The sequence below is a fragment of the Sinocyclocheilus anshuiensis genome, unplaced genomic scaffold (assembly GCF_001515605.1).
Source record: "Sinocyclocheilus anshuiensis isolate Anshui unplaced genomic scaffold, SAMN03320099.WGS_v1.1 scaffold299, whole genome shotgun sequence".
Taxonomy (NCBI): Eukaryota; Metazoa; Chordata; class Actinopteri; order Cypriniformes; family Cyprinidae; genus Sinocyclocheilus; species Sinocyclocheilus anshuiensis.
Window position 1 is genome coordinate 201,981 of NW_015552565.1, and position 10,852 is coordinate 212,832.

The following is a 10,852-nucleotide window of genomic DNA, read 5'->3' on the forward strand; positions in this document are numbered from 1 at the left end:
CATAACATCTCAGTCCTCAGTACAGCCACAGATGCATGATATAATGCAGTTTTCTGAATTACATTCACAGTAAAGCGACACTTCTAACTATATTTCGTTACGTGTAAGTATTTTAATCACTAAGCTTTAGTTTGCATATGAACGCATGTTTTAAATAAGCAATTTAATAATGAAAATGATTCGTCCCTCAAATGCGTTCGCTCGACACATGGTTTCAACAAGCCTTTGATCCCGCGATTCATTGATTGCGGGTTGTTTGGGGAAATTACAGCAACATTGTGCGACATCAAGTAGCAACGGTAGGCAACCTGTATTTTTGTACGATTAAACTACCGAGAAAAATACAGTATATAATATATATAAAATAACAAATATTGCGGCAGCGGGCCTGATAATGCCCGAAGATTTTTGGTATTTACATGCGATTTGTCTTGCATAGGTTTTTTTTTTTTTCGTGTTATTTCGTTATATGTCATTTAAATACGTAGTGGCTAAATATATTTGGACTAGCAAAATTTGTCTATAAATATGTTCTACATGCAATATATAAGGACTAATTTAATATTTAATATAATGCTCTCTCTATCCCAGCTTGATTAGAAAATGTTGTATATGAGCATAAAAAGCAACATAGACGATGCTTATGAAGCGTCTTTGATTTTCTAGCATTTCTTCTTTTCCCTCGAAAATCCTCCAACATCGTTTCACTCCATCTTTCGCAGGGCAGTGCACAGGATTGAGATTTCACCTTGGAAGAAAAAAACCCCCATCAATTTGTGATCCATGTGGGATTAAATTAAAACTTGAGCATATTACTGTAAGATAACAAATATGGCTACAGAAAAAAAATCTCCAGGTCAAAAAAAAAAATTGGAATTCATAAATTGCTTGTTTAGTCACTAATCATAAGATACCTGTATTTAAAAAAAAAAAAACGGTGAAAAAAATACTGACACTGTGCAGTTTTTACCTCAGGGAATTATTTCTAAGTTACTATGATTGAATTAAAAACTAAAAATTAAAATTGCTGTAAAAAGTCAAAATAAAACCTGAATTTCATCATAAGTGAAGAAAATTAAGTCCAGAGTCCAGAACTCTAAATTTAATTATAAAATAAAAATTAGTAGACTAACTGAATGGAAACAAAGTATTAAATAATGCTAAAAACAGTTTTACAGTGCTTATCTGATCCTTAAAAATTACTTGTGAGTGTACATGAACGTATTCAATTTGACTTTTAGATAGTAAACAATATTATTTGTCTTGAATTGTACCAGTTCATTTTTTTGTAACCACAAAAGGTACATTTTTAGGTTACCTGATAATCACTTTTTACAGTGTACTTTTCCAAAATCCTTAATATAACTCTCAAATCATATTTTTTTTCTGCTCATTCATCTTGTCTTTACTTTCAGTAGAGAATTCTCCTATCTGATTTTTTTTTCTGAAAATCCTGATTTTTCATTCTTAATTCTTGTATAATATAGGGAAGATTAAGTGCTACATAATACTGAAGACACACCGCTGATGTTGTCAGCCAGGTTCTTCAGCTGCTGTGTGTTATCCAGCACCTCAATTCTCTGTGTGTAGGCATTGTAGCGCACAGAGAAAGGTCTGGGAATGATGGAAGCAAATTTCCTGAAAAAACAAAAAAGCACATAGATAACTGGAAAAAATGCTGAGGGAAAGGAAGATTTTGGGGATGGTTTAATTGCAGTCACTTTACCTGACTTTTTCTTTGGCATCCTCGAAACTTTCAGCCACAAAGTAAACTGGCTGGAACTCTGTAATGGGATACTTCTGCTGGCAGGTCTTCTCTGGCTCGAAGGGCAGAAGTTTGGGCTTGTCCGTCAAACAGTACTGTAAGACATCAGAATAACATCTAATTTTCAGTCTGTTCTGCACTTTAGCCATGCTTTTGTGCATCAGTGTCATGTTTCTGTGTATCACTCCACTAATGGCACAATAAACTCAACTGGGCTGCTAACCCATTTTCTGAAAGCTCGCAGCAAAAAGCCAGTTTACTTTGTTGGGTTAGAGCACAGGGCATGAACCAGGAGGAAGTATTCTGAGAGGTACCACATAAAGTACATACCTGCAGTTCGCCAAAAGATGAGAGCAGACCAGCACCGTAAGCCTTTACTTCATTTCCTTCCTTGCACAGACCAAATTCCACAGTGAACCAGTAGACCTGCAAAAAAATAAATATTATAATCATGCAGCCCTTCTGAGAGAGACAAATATACCTTGTGGTCTTATAATATGGCCTCAGTTAAAATGTGGGAAATTATTCTTATTGTAACCTAAAGCAATACTCACTGTAGCCAGCTTCTCTATGAACAAATCAGGGGCGCCCAAAGAAGCGAGTCCAATTTCCTGATCAACAGGAAACATCGTCACATTTGGATATTATGTCACTGATAAATGCACATTATATATATATATACATATATATATATATATATATATCATAATTCATTCAAAAAAGTGTCAGAATTGTGAGAATAAAAATCAAAATTACAAATGTATATCATAAATTTCACTTCTTTCATTCAAATTAACATTATAAATTAATTATTATATTATATTATATTATATTATATTATATTATATTATATTATATTATATTATATTATCAAACCTGTGAGAACTGGGCAAAACATGGGTCAGCAATTATATTATATTATATTATATTATATTATATTATATTATATTATCAAACCTGTGAGAACTGGGCAAAACTTGGGTCAGCAAAGAGTGGGACATGACCCAGCAGCTCATGGCAGATGTCCCTGAGGAAACAAATCCACTTTTTTCCCCCCCCTTTGATCACTTTTCACAATTATGACATATATTTGTGACATTTATTCCAAACAAAGCTGTAACAACTTCTTGGTCTGTATACTCACGGTTCAGGTGTGTACATGGGTTTGGAGCTATGGCGAATGTACTGTGTCGAGTGAAACACTCGGAAGGCAAGACCAGCTAAGAAGACGGAAACCTGTGCATGCTGAGAAATCAAGAAAGGGTGAGATATGTAGTTTAGAAGTGAAACACTAGTTTTTCTTTGTTTTTTCCTTTTCTTTTTTTATTACACACTAAACCTTCAATTTGACTTCCCCTTCACCTGACTGTATATGAGTATAAAGCAGCTCTACTGAAGGACACTCTTACTCTGCAGGTAGTGTGAGATGTCCTCTAGCTGCGGGATGTTGTCTTCACGGTACCCACAGTACTTCTCCAGAAGTGGAAAAACACGGTTGTGTTCATGACAGGCATGCGTTGCGTACAGAGACTTCAGCTCTCTAAAAACTGTTCCCCATGTGGCCTTCTCTTCAGCAGTATATTCAACACGTGGAATAACTTGTCCACTAAAAGAGGAGGGAGATTTAGCTCATTTGATCTCAGGAGGGAGGTTTAGCTCATTTTTAGAACACAATGTGTTCAAATATATTTGTCTGAACAGTATCCAACAAACCTAACAAACTTTATTTTGAGAATTATTTTGCTTGAAAAACATGTTTGTGCTATTTTTCTTTAAAAATAAATTAGACGGTGATATTTTGTTTTATAATGCGAAGACATGTACACTACCGGTCAAAACTTTGGAATAATTCAGATTTTTACAATGTTTTTTTGTAAAGGAGACACATTGAAGACACACTGTACGTCATATCTATGTCATATCAGTGATGAGTGGTGTTATTATTGATGGAGCATGTATGTAAATGTGGGGGCGTAGCATTCAACGCTCCTGCCCTTTGTAGTGGCCGTGTGAATAATGCATCTCAATTATGATGACAAAGCTCCCGGCACTCAGTACTGCACTGGGACCCTGCAATTTAGCCCTTTTGTTAGGCAGCAGGAGTAATTTTCCATAGAATGCACAACAAAACAACAGGGAAAGTACTAGAGGTGGGGATGATCCCTGTAGCCCATGAGAAAGTGGGGGAGAAAGAGAAAACACTGAGGGCAATAGTTACTGTCTGTAGTTGTAGGCAATGTCAGCAAATTCCTTTCTTCTGGCGCGGTACACGGGGTCCGTAAAGCCCTGTGAATGACAATGACGTTAGAGTGTGAAAGAGAGTGGAGCTAGTTCTGATCTCTCAGTAGCCTTTGACAGTATTTCTCAGTGTCATGGAGGAGACTCATTCAAATGAAGCCTTTGTAGAGTGTTTGCTGCTCATGATGAATGCATTTCAGTTTAATAACAGCTGGAAAGGGGCAATTATTTATAATTACAAGGGCTCAATTAAAGCGATGACATCAATTTGAGAGCCCCCGCCCGTTTCTATTAGAATTGAGAGTGATGCAGATTCTGACTGTGGGCTTTTAGTGTCGCATGGACCAACTACGCATCTTTCAAAATACACCCACACACGCATGCGTTTGAAATAAAAATGAAGAAGTTTCCTCTCACGCTCACTTTCGCTCTTTTCTTTGATCATACAGACAGTCACTTCAAACACACACACACACACACATACACACACACACACACACACACACACACACAGTGTCTTACAGGATGGTCTGCATCCAGCTCGGACCCATAACTGAGAATCTGATTGGCAAAACGGTCCAAGTCCTGGATGTCATTGGGGAACCATGGAACTTTTGATGAGAGGGAAAGAAGGAAGAATGTTTATGGTAATTATATAATCAATGCAATTTATATCCTGTTGACAGCATATTTGGCATGGTGTGTCTATCCTTGTGAAAAAAAGTACATTTGAACATACTTTACAAATAAAAATATCTAAACAGAAATAATATATGGAACATAATGTTTTCAGACACTTAACTGCATTTTAATTAAATAAAAATGTATTATAGTTCAAACTGATATGAAATACAATTTGTTTTTTTTTACCCATTTAAAGGAGACATATTATACAAAATACACTTAATTAAAATATACGTAATTTCATTTGAAACCGAATGGCATGTATTTAAATATATTTATAATTACACATGTGTAAATATGAAGATGCAATTTAGAACATTTAAAATATTTAAAATATAAACTTAAAATTTAATACTGAATAACACACTACAGTTAAAATTATTATCAAGTAAGCTACTTTACGTTTAGTATGCTAGCCAGCACATTAAAATAAGTGTACTTTTTTAAGTACTTGACAAATTATTTAAAAAGTACTTAGAAGTAAAACTTAATTTGACATTATTACAAAATACACATTTCAAAAGTATAGTTAAGTGTGTTAAAAATTTACTGATGAAAGTATTCTCTCTTTATGTACAATTAAGTGGCCTTTTATTTCAATAATATTACATTATCTGCAAGTATATGCTACAAGTGCACACTCAATATAATTCAGTGCACTTTTTTCACAAGGGTATAGTAATGCATGTACAATGGAAATCTATATTGTTTCCATTCTCTTTATTAAACTGAGATTAATGTACTAAGTTCTAAATATGTGAACTTGGTAATATCGAATGCTGTGGTCGCTAACGTTGGCATGCTAACAGAGATGGATGACACAGTAGTAAACAGAAAGCATTGTGAGGCGAATGAGCCAGAGGGTGACAACGCAGTCCAGGCTATGAGGCTACATCTTGCTCTACATCAGTTAGATTTATGACAGTTAAACTCTTTGGGGGTCCAGCCATTGGTACAGAGTTCAACAGCGAGCCTGAGGAGGTCTGAACAAAAGGCCAAGAACTGAATACCCTGACTGGTTTTCCTCATCAGCCATAAATATCCATAAATGTCCCCTGCTCTGTGTTTTCTTATTGTATAAGGGTGAAATTGTGATGGGATCTGTTGGTCTGTCAGTCTTTGTATTGAACTTTGACCCCCACCCTGCTGAACTGACTCTTGAATAGAAACAAGACATTTCAGTCTATCTCTATGAGTCTGTTTGTCCTCAAAAACTAAACTAATGTAATTCTGGAAACAACCATAAGAGAGGCTGAGTGCAAGGGTCTTTGTCATCCATCTCCACAATGACATTTATGAACGATTACAGCATGTGTTCTATTTCTGTTCTTCATATTCTATGCTATCCTATTCTCGCTCTCTTGTTGTATTTCTGTCTGACCTTGAAATGTCGTAACAGTTTTATTTCTTTTCTCATAAGTTATTCATCAGACATTTGCCCTGTGTCTCACCTGTGTCCTTCTGTTTGTTGCGAGACAGCTCATGAACTTGGCCACTGATTTGTGTGCGCAGACCGTCAACAACTTCATCGAGAGCTTTAGAAGAGGCTTGATCCACACTGATGAAGAACTCATATTCTTCTTTGTTGTTGCGTGATGGACGGGACTCAATGTGGGTCAGATTAATGCCTTTCTCCTGCAAAGTACATACATGTAACATACATGTACATAATGCTGCATTATATTACATAACTTGCAATAATTCTGTACTATATATTACAAGATATTTATGTATTAGTGATATTTACATCATGTATTTCTTTATGTTTATGTACGCATTTCTCAAGTTTATATGCTCTCTCTCGCTCTTTCTCTCTATATATATATAAAAGAGAAAATGTATTTGTTTTTTCATAATACTAAGAAATATAAAAAATACTTTATTTGTTTAATTACTTATGTCATTGCTTGACACACAGTAGTGTACTATTTTTTAAATAAAAAACGTTACAATGTATCTATATCTATATCTATATCTAACTAACTAGTAAAAATATATTTATTTACTTTAATACTTTAATATTTATTTTTAATTTTATTTTTAAATATTTATTACTCTTTTAGTGTGTCTGAAAATCTGACAATCATATTTTAGCTTGCTTGATACATCCAGCATAAATTTGATGTTTAGATATAGTCCATATTATAGTGAATAAACTATATATTATAGTGAATAAACACTAGGTGGCACTCCAGGCCAGTCCATCTAATGAAAAAGCAATTACAATATACAGTACTGTGGAGAAAGTTATTAGGTTGTCCATCTGCATTCTAGACTGAGTGATTCAATGATATATTTAATTACAGGGTTTCTGTACCCTTACCACTTTAATAAAAAGATTTTCCCATAAATTAAAAGATGTGTAAGATGTATCACAAACATTAATGATTAACCATGATTTACCACATTCACATTGTGGCAGCAACTAAGACTCACATGTGCAGCTTTTCTTCAGCCAATAGGAGAGTGGGTGTTTTTGCATAATTAAGTTCAAATTGCAGTGTTCAAGCCAAAACATGTTTGTATTTATGTGTTTTTACACACAGAGAGGGAGGACACCCATTGCTGTTTGCTATAGGCCTGTAGAGGAGGCGGATAGGGCTTACAATGCCTTGGACCTTCTCTGGTTCTTTTTCAACATTTCCCCTCCCTTTCCATGTGGTAATAATTGAGTCCATATGAATCTGCATCCTTTAACACTCAAAAAACAACACAGCAGAGAATTACTGCATTTTTTCGCAGTGCTTGGTTAATATAAATGTGTTCAGTAAAAACATTTGCTGTTTCTGTTCTAAGATCACTGTCAAGTGTCTGCATGTTTTTTATATGTATAATATGTGTTTTATATGTTTTATACTGTCCTGACAATCTTAACACAATATTAATTAGTGGTATTATATTAATTAATTGCATTATATTAATAATTAATTAATTACATTTTCTATTTAAATTGTTGGGGCTGGATAGTTAATTCAGAATAATAGCCATTATTCACTATAACTATAATCAGTCATTATAGCTGTTTTCAGTCTTTCATAAAGCATCCTTTTCCCTAATAACAAACAGTCAATGTGGGCTGCAGGAGATTGCTTTGTATTAGGTCAAAATAAAGCTGTAAAGTGTGTGAGGGGTGTCCGTGGTGAGGGGTGGAGTAGGGGGTGTTTTAAAGGGGGTGGAGTAGGATGGTACAGAAGAGCCAATCAGAATCCACAGGCCAAGCTTTTATCTTTATAGTGGCATTAGGGGGTGAGTGGTTGGCACATATCCATTAATGACCTGCAGAAAAGCACCAGAGAAGATTTTAGGCTCATTAGTTTGGTTGCTGAATTTCAGGAAAGCACAACATATATTAGTATGCAACATGTTGTGCTTGTGTAATAATTTCTTTATAATCAGTAAATGAAGCCCGTCATCTACTTGGAAGCACGATTCATTGCACGTAGGCAGTAGAAAAGTCAACATCCCAAAACAAAATATACTGAACTTTGATACAAGAACTTTGGAGATGATTCAAGAAATCTTGGCATTATTACAAGACATGTGCACTGCGTGCATGTCTATAATATCCTGTCATCTCAAAACACAATTCTGGCTGATATTATTGATTTTTCTATATGCATCACAGGAAGAGGTCACAATGTTGTGTTTTCAATGGCCTTATGCTTTGTCTATGCTTTTTATTGCTCTTTTTTATTTTATTTATATTTACTGAATATATACCAAAAAGTAAATGATACAAAACAAAACGTAAGGTTCAATAAGATGTATTTTATGCATAGATGCATTTCAAAAGCACAGTAAAAACAGTAATATTGTGAAATATTGTGAAACTATTTTCAATTTTAATATATTTTAAAATTTTATTTTTAAAGCTGAATTTTTATCAGTCATCATCCCAGTCTTAAGTGTCACATGATCCTTAAAAAATTGAATACGATGCTTATTTCTGGATTCTTTGATGAACAACATTCAGAAAGAACAGCCTTTTCCAATCATTTAATGCATCTTGCTGAATAAAAGTACACATTTATTTCTTTTTTCCCCATGAAGCTTCCTCTCCTGAGGTATTATCTTTCAGCATTCATATCTCAGATTAAATTAATATACCATGTTTTTATAAGTGACAGAAGCTTTCATTTGCATTTAGTCTTTTTTTTTTCTTGTGGCACAAAATCACCATTAATGACAAGTTCATTGATTTTCAACCAGCTTTGTGTTGCAACAATGCTGGTAGTATATGTATATGAAAAATGTGTACTCTTCCTCCATGTTACAAAATGCGTCATCCTGCAAACTTCATTACTTCTGTTGAAGTTACATCATGTGCACAGTATTACCTAATCCCCTGCAAATACAAATATAGTCCTGTTTTGCATTTCTACAAATCTACCACTATCATCTGCTGTCCTTGACCCCCATGTTTTGGCTTCAGATAAATGCAAGTGTATAGAGAGAGAGAAAGAGTGAGAGAGAGAAAATAGACAGACATACAACCATACAAAGAAACTGTGAAAAGGGACAAATGATGCAATACAAATGTTTTGTGTCAAGACACTAACCTCAAATAGTCTTAGAGCTTTTACAAGAGCGCCAACTTCCTGCTTCAAAGAGAAGATGCAGGACACCACTCCTGTTTTATTTAATGGTTCCTCCAGGTAGGATGTGGTCAGAGAGCCCTGTTAAACAAACAAATGTCAAGACACTCACACAATTGCACTCTTCGTCATCAACATGCATCAAATGAGTGCATAACTGTCATTTAAAATCGAATTTTCATTGCTTTGCCATTTTTATTTAATTAGTGTCCACCTTTCTTTCTTTGAAATCTTTTTTGAAATGAATATTAGTTCATCTTTTCTCATAGTGCCAAGGGACCCATGAATCTCTGCTTGGGAATCCACTCACTGCGTGTATTTTTACTTTTTTTTAGGATGCAACACTGTCTGTTACACATTAGCAAAACTAAACCACTGATAAGTAACTTTCAAGGCAAGTAGTTTCCCTCTATGGAAATTAATTGAAATATAAATGCCCATAAATCACAAAATTATCATATATTGCTTCAAACTGAATAATGTCAGCAGGTTTGTGTAGGTTTAGGGCTCTAATAAATATCATTAACTTGTTATGAAAACTATTGCAAGACCTTAATGTCGCTTCAAAAATCTGTGTGACTGAGCAGAAGGACTTTAAAACTCATGACCAAAGTCACACTCACATTCCTGTGAATCAGGTGTCAGTGTCATAACTTTCACCCCTACTTTGCCATAATACTTTTTAAAGAACAAAAAGTAATGTCAGGACATCTAAAATATGAAAGTAAAACAATCAGCAATTAATGTATTATTGACCACTTAGATTCCATACAGTGATATATAGTTTTAACAAATTAGAGTCTTTCAGTTGATGCAATAGCTAGTATGTTGAACTTCGTTTTGTGGTCTGGAGAATAATTTCCAGTCAGGTTTAACAATAATAAGAATGAGCTGGAGTGTCATTGAACAATTGTAGGTCCACACAAAATTTTCACTTTGACTTTTCTGCATTACATAACCATATACTTTGGATCCTAGTCTGCATGTCGTTACTCTTGGGAAATGTTATAAAATATTTTAAAATATATTTAAAATAATATAAACTGCTATAGGCTACTAATATGATCACAATATTTTTTTATAGTAAAACATAAAAAAAAAATAGAGAATAGTTCACCTTTCTCTCCAGATTCCCGTTCATCTGTCTGAAACCTGCGTCCATTCTTGCTTTGAATGCTTGTGTGCACGTTGTGTTGCCCATCCAAAACTCCAGCCATTTAAGAGCACCTCGTGACACCACACCCCCTGAACTGCCCGTGTGCATGTCACGCGACGAGATGCCCATAAACCTCTGGGATATTTGGAAGCTGCGCCACAGCGCATCTGGTTTGTGTTGTCCAGTGGGAAAGAGTTTGCAGGGGGAGTTTTGGGTGAGGATGGAGGAGTTCAAAGTCAGCATTTCGTAACGATTAGGCTACTTCGCAGTTTTGTTTTTCTTCTACTTGATATAATGGTTTTATTAGTAGATTAATTTATTTTTATATATTTTTTTAAAGTAGAAGAGATTGAGTGTTCAAGATTAGAAAAACAGATGCAGGATCCCGTTATAAATAATAATCGTCACTATCCA

The 10,852-nt window shown here is 34.7% G+C and overlaps 1 pseudogene; it reads right to left on the reverse strand.

Moving 5' to 3' along the window:
• Window positions 1-205: 205 nt before the first annotated feature.
• LOC107664871 (phenylalanine-4-hydroxylase-like) lies at window positions 206-10,576 on the reverse strand (annotated as a pseudogene).
• Between the last annotated feature and the right edge of the window lie 276 nt (window positions 10,577-10,852).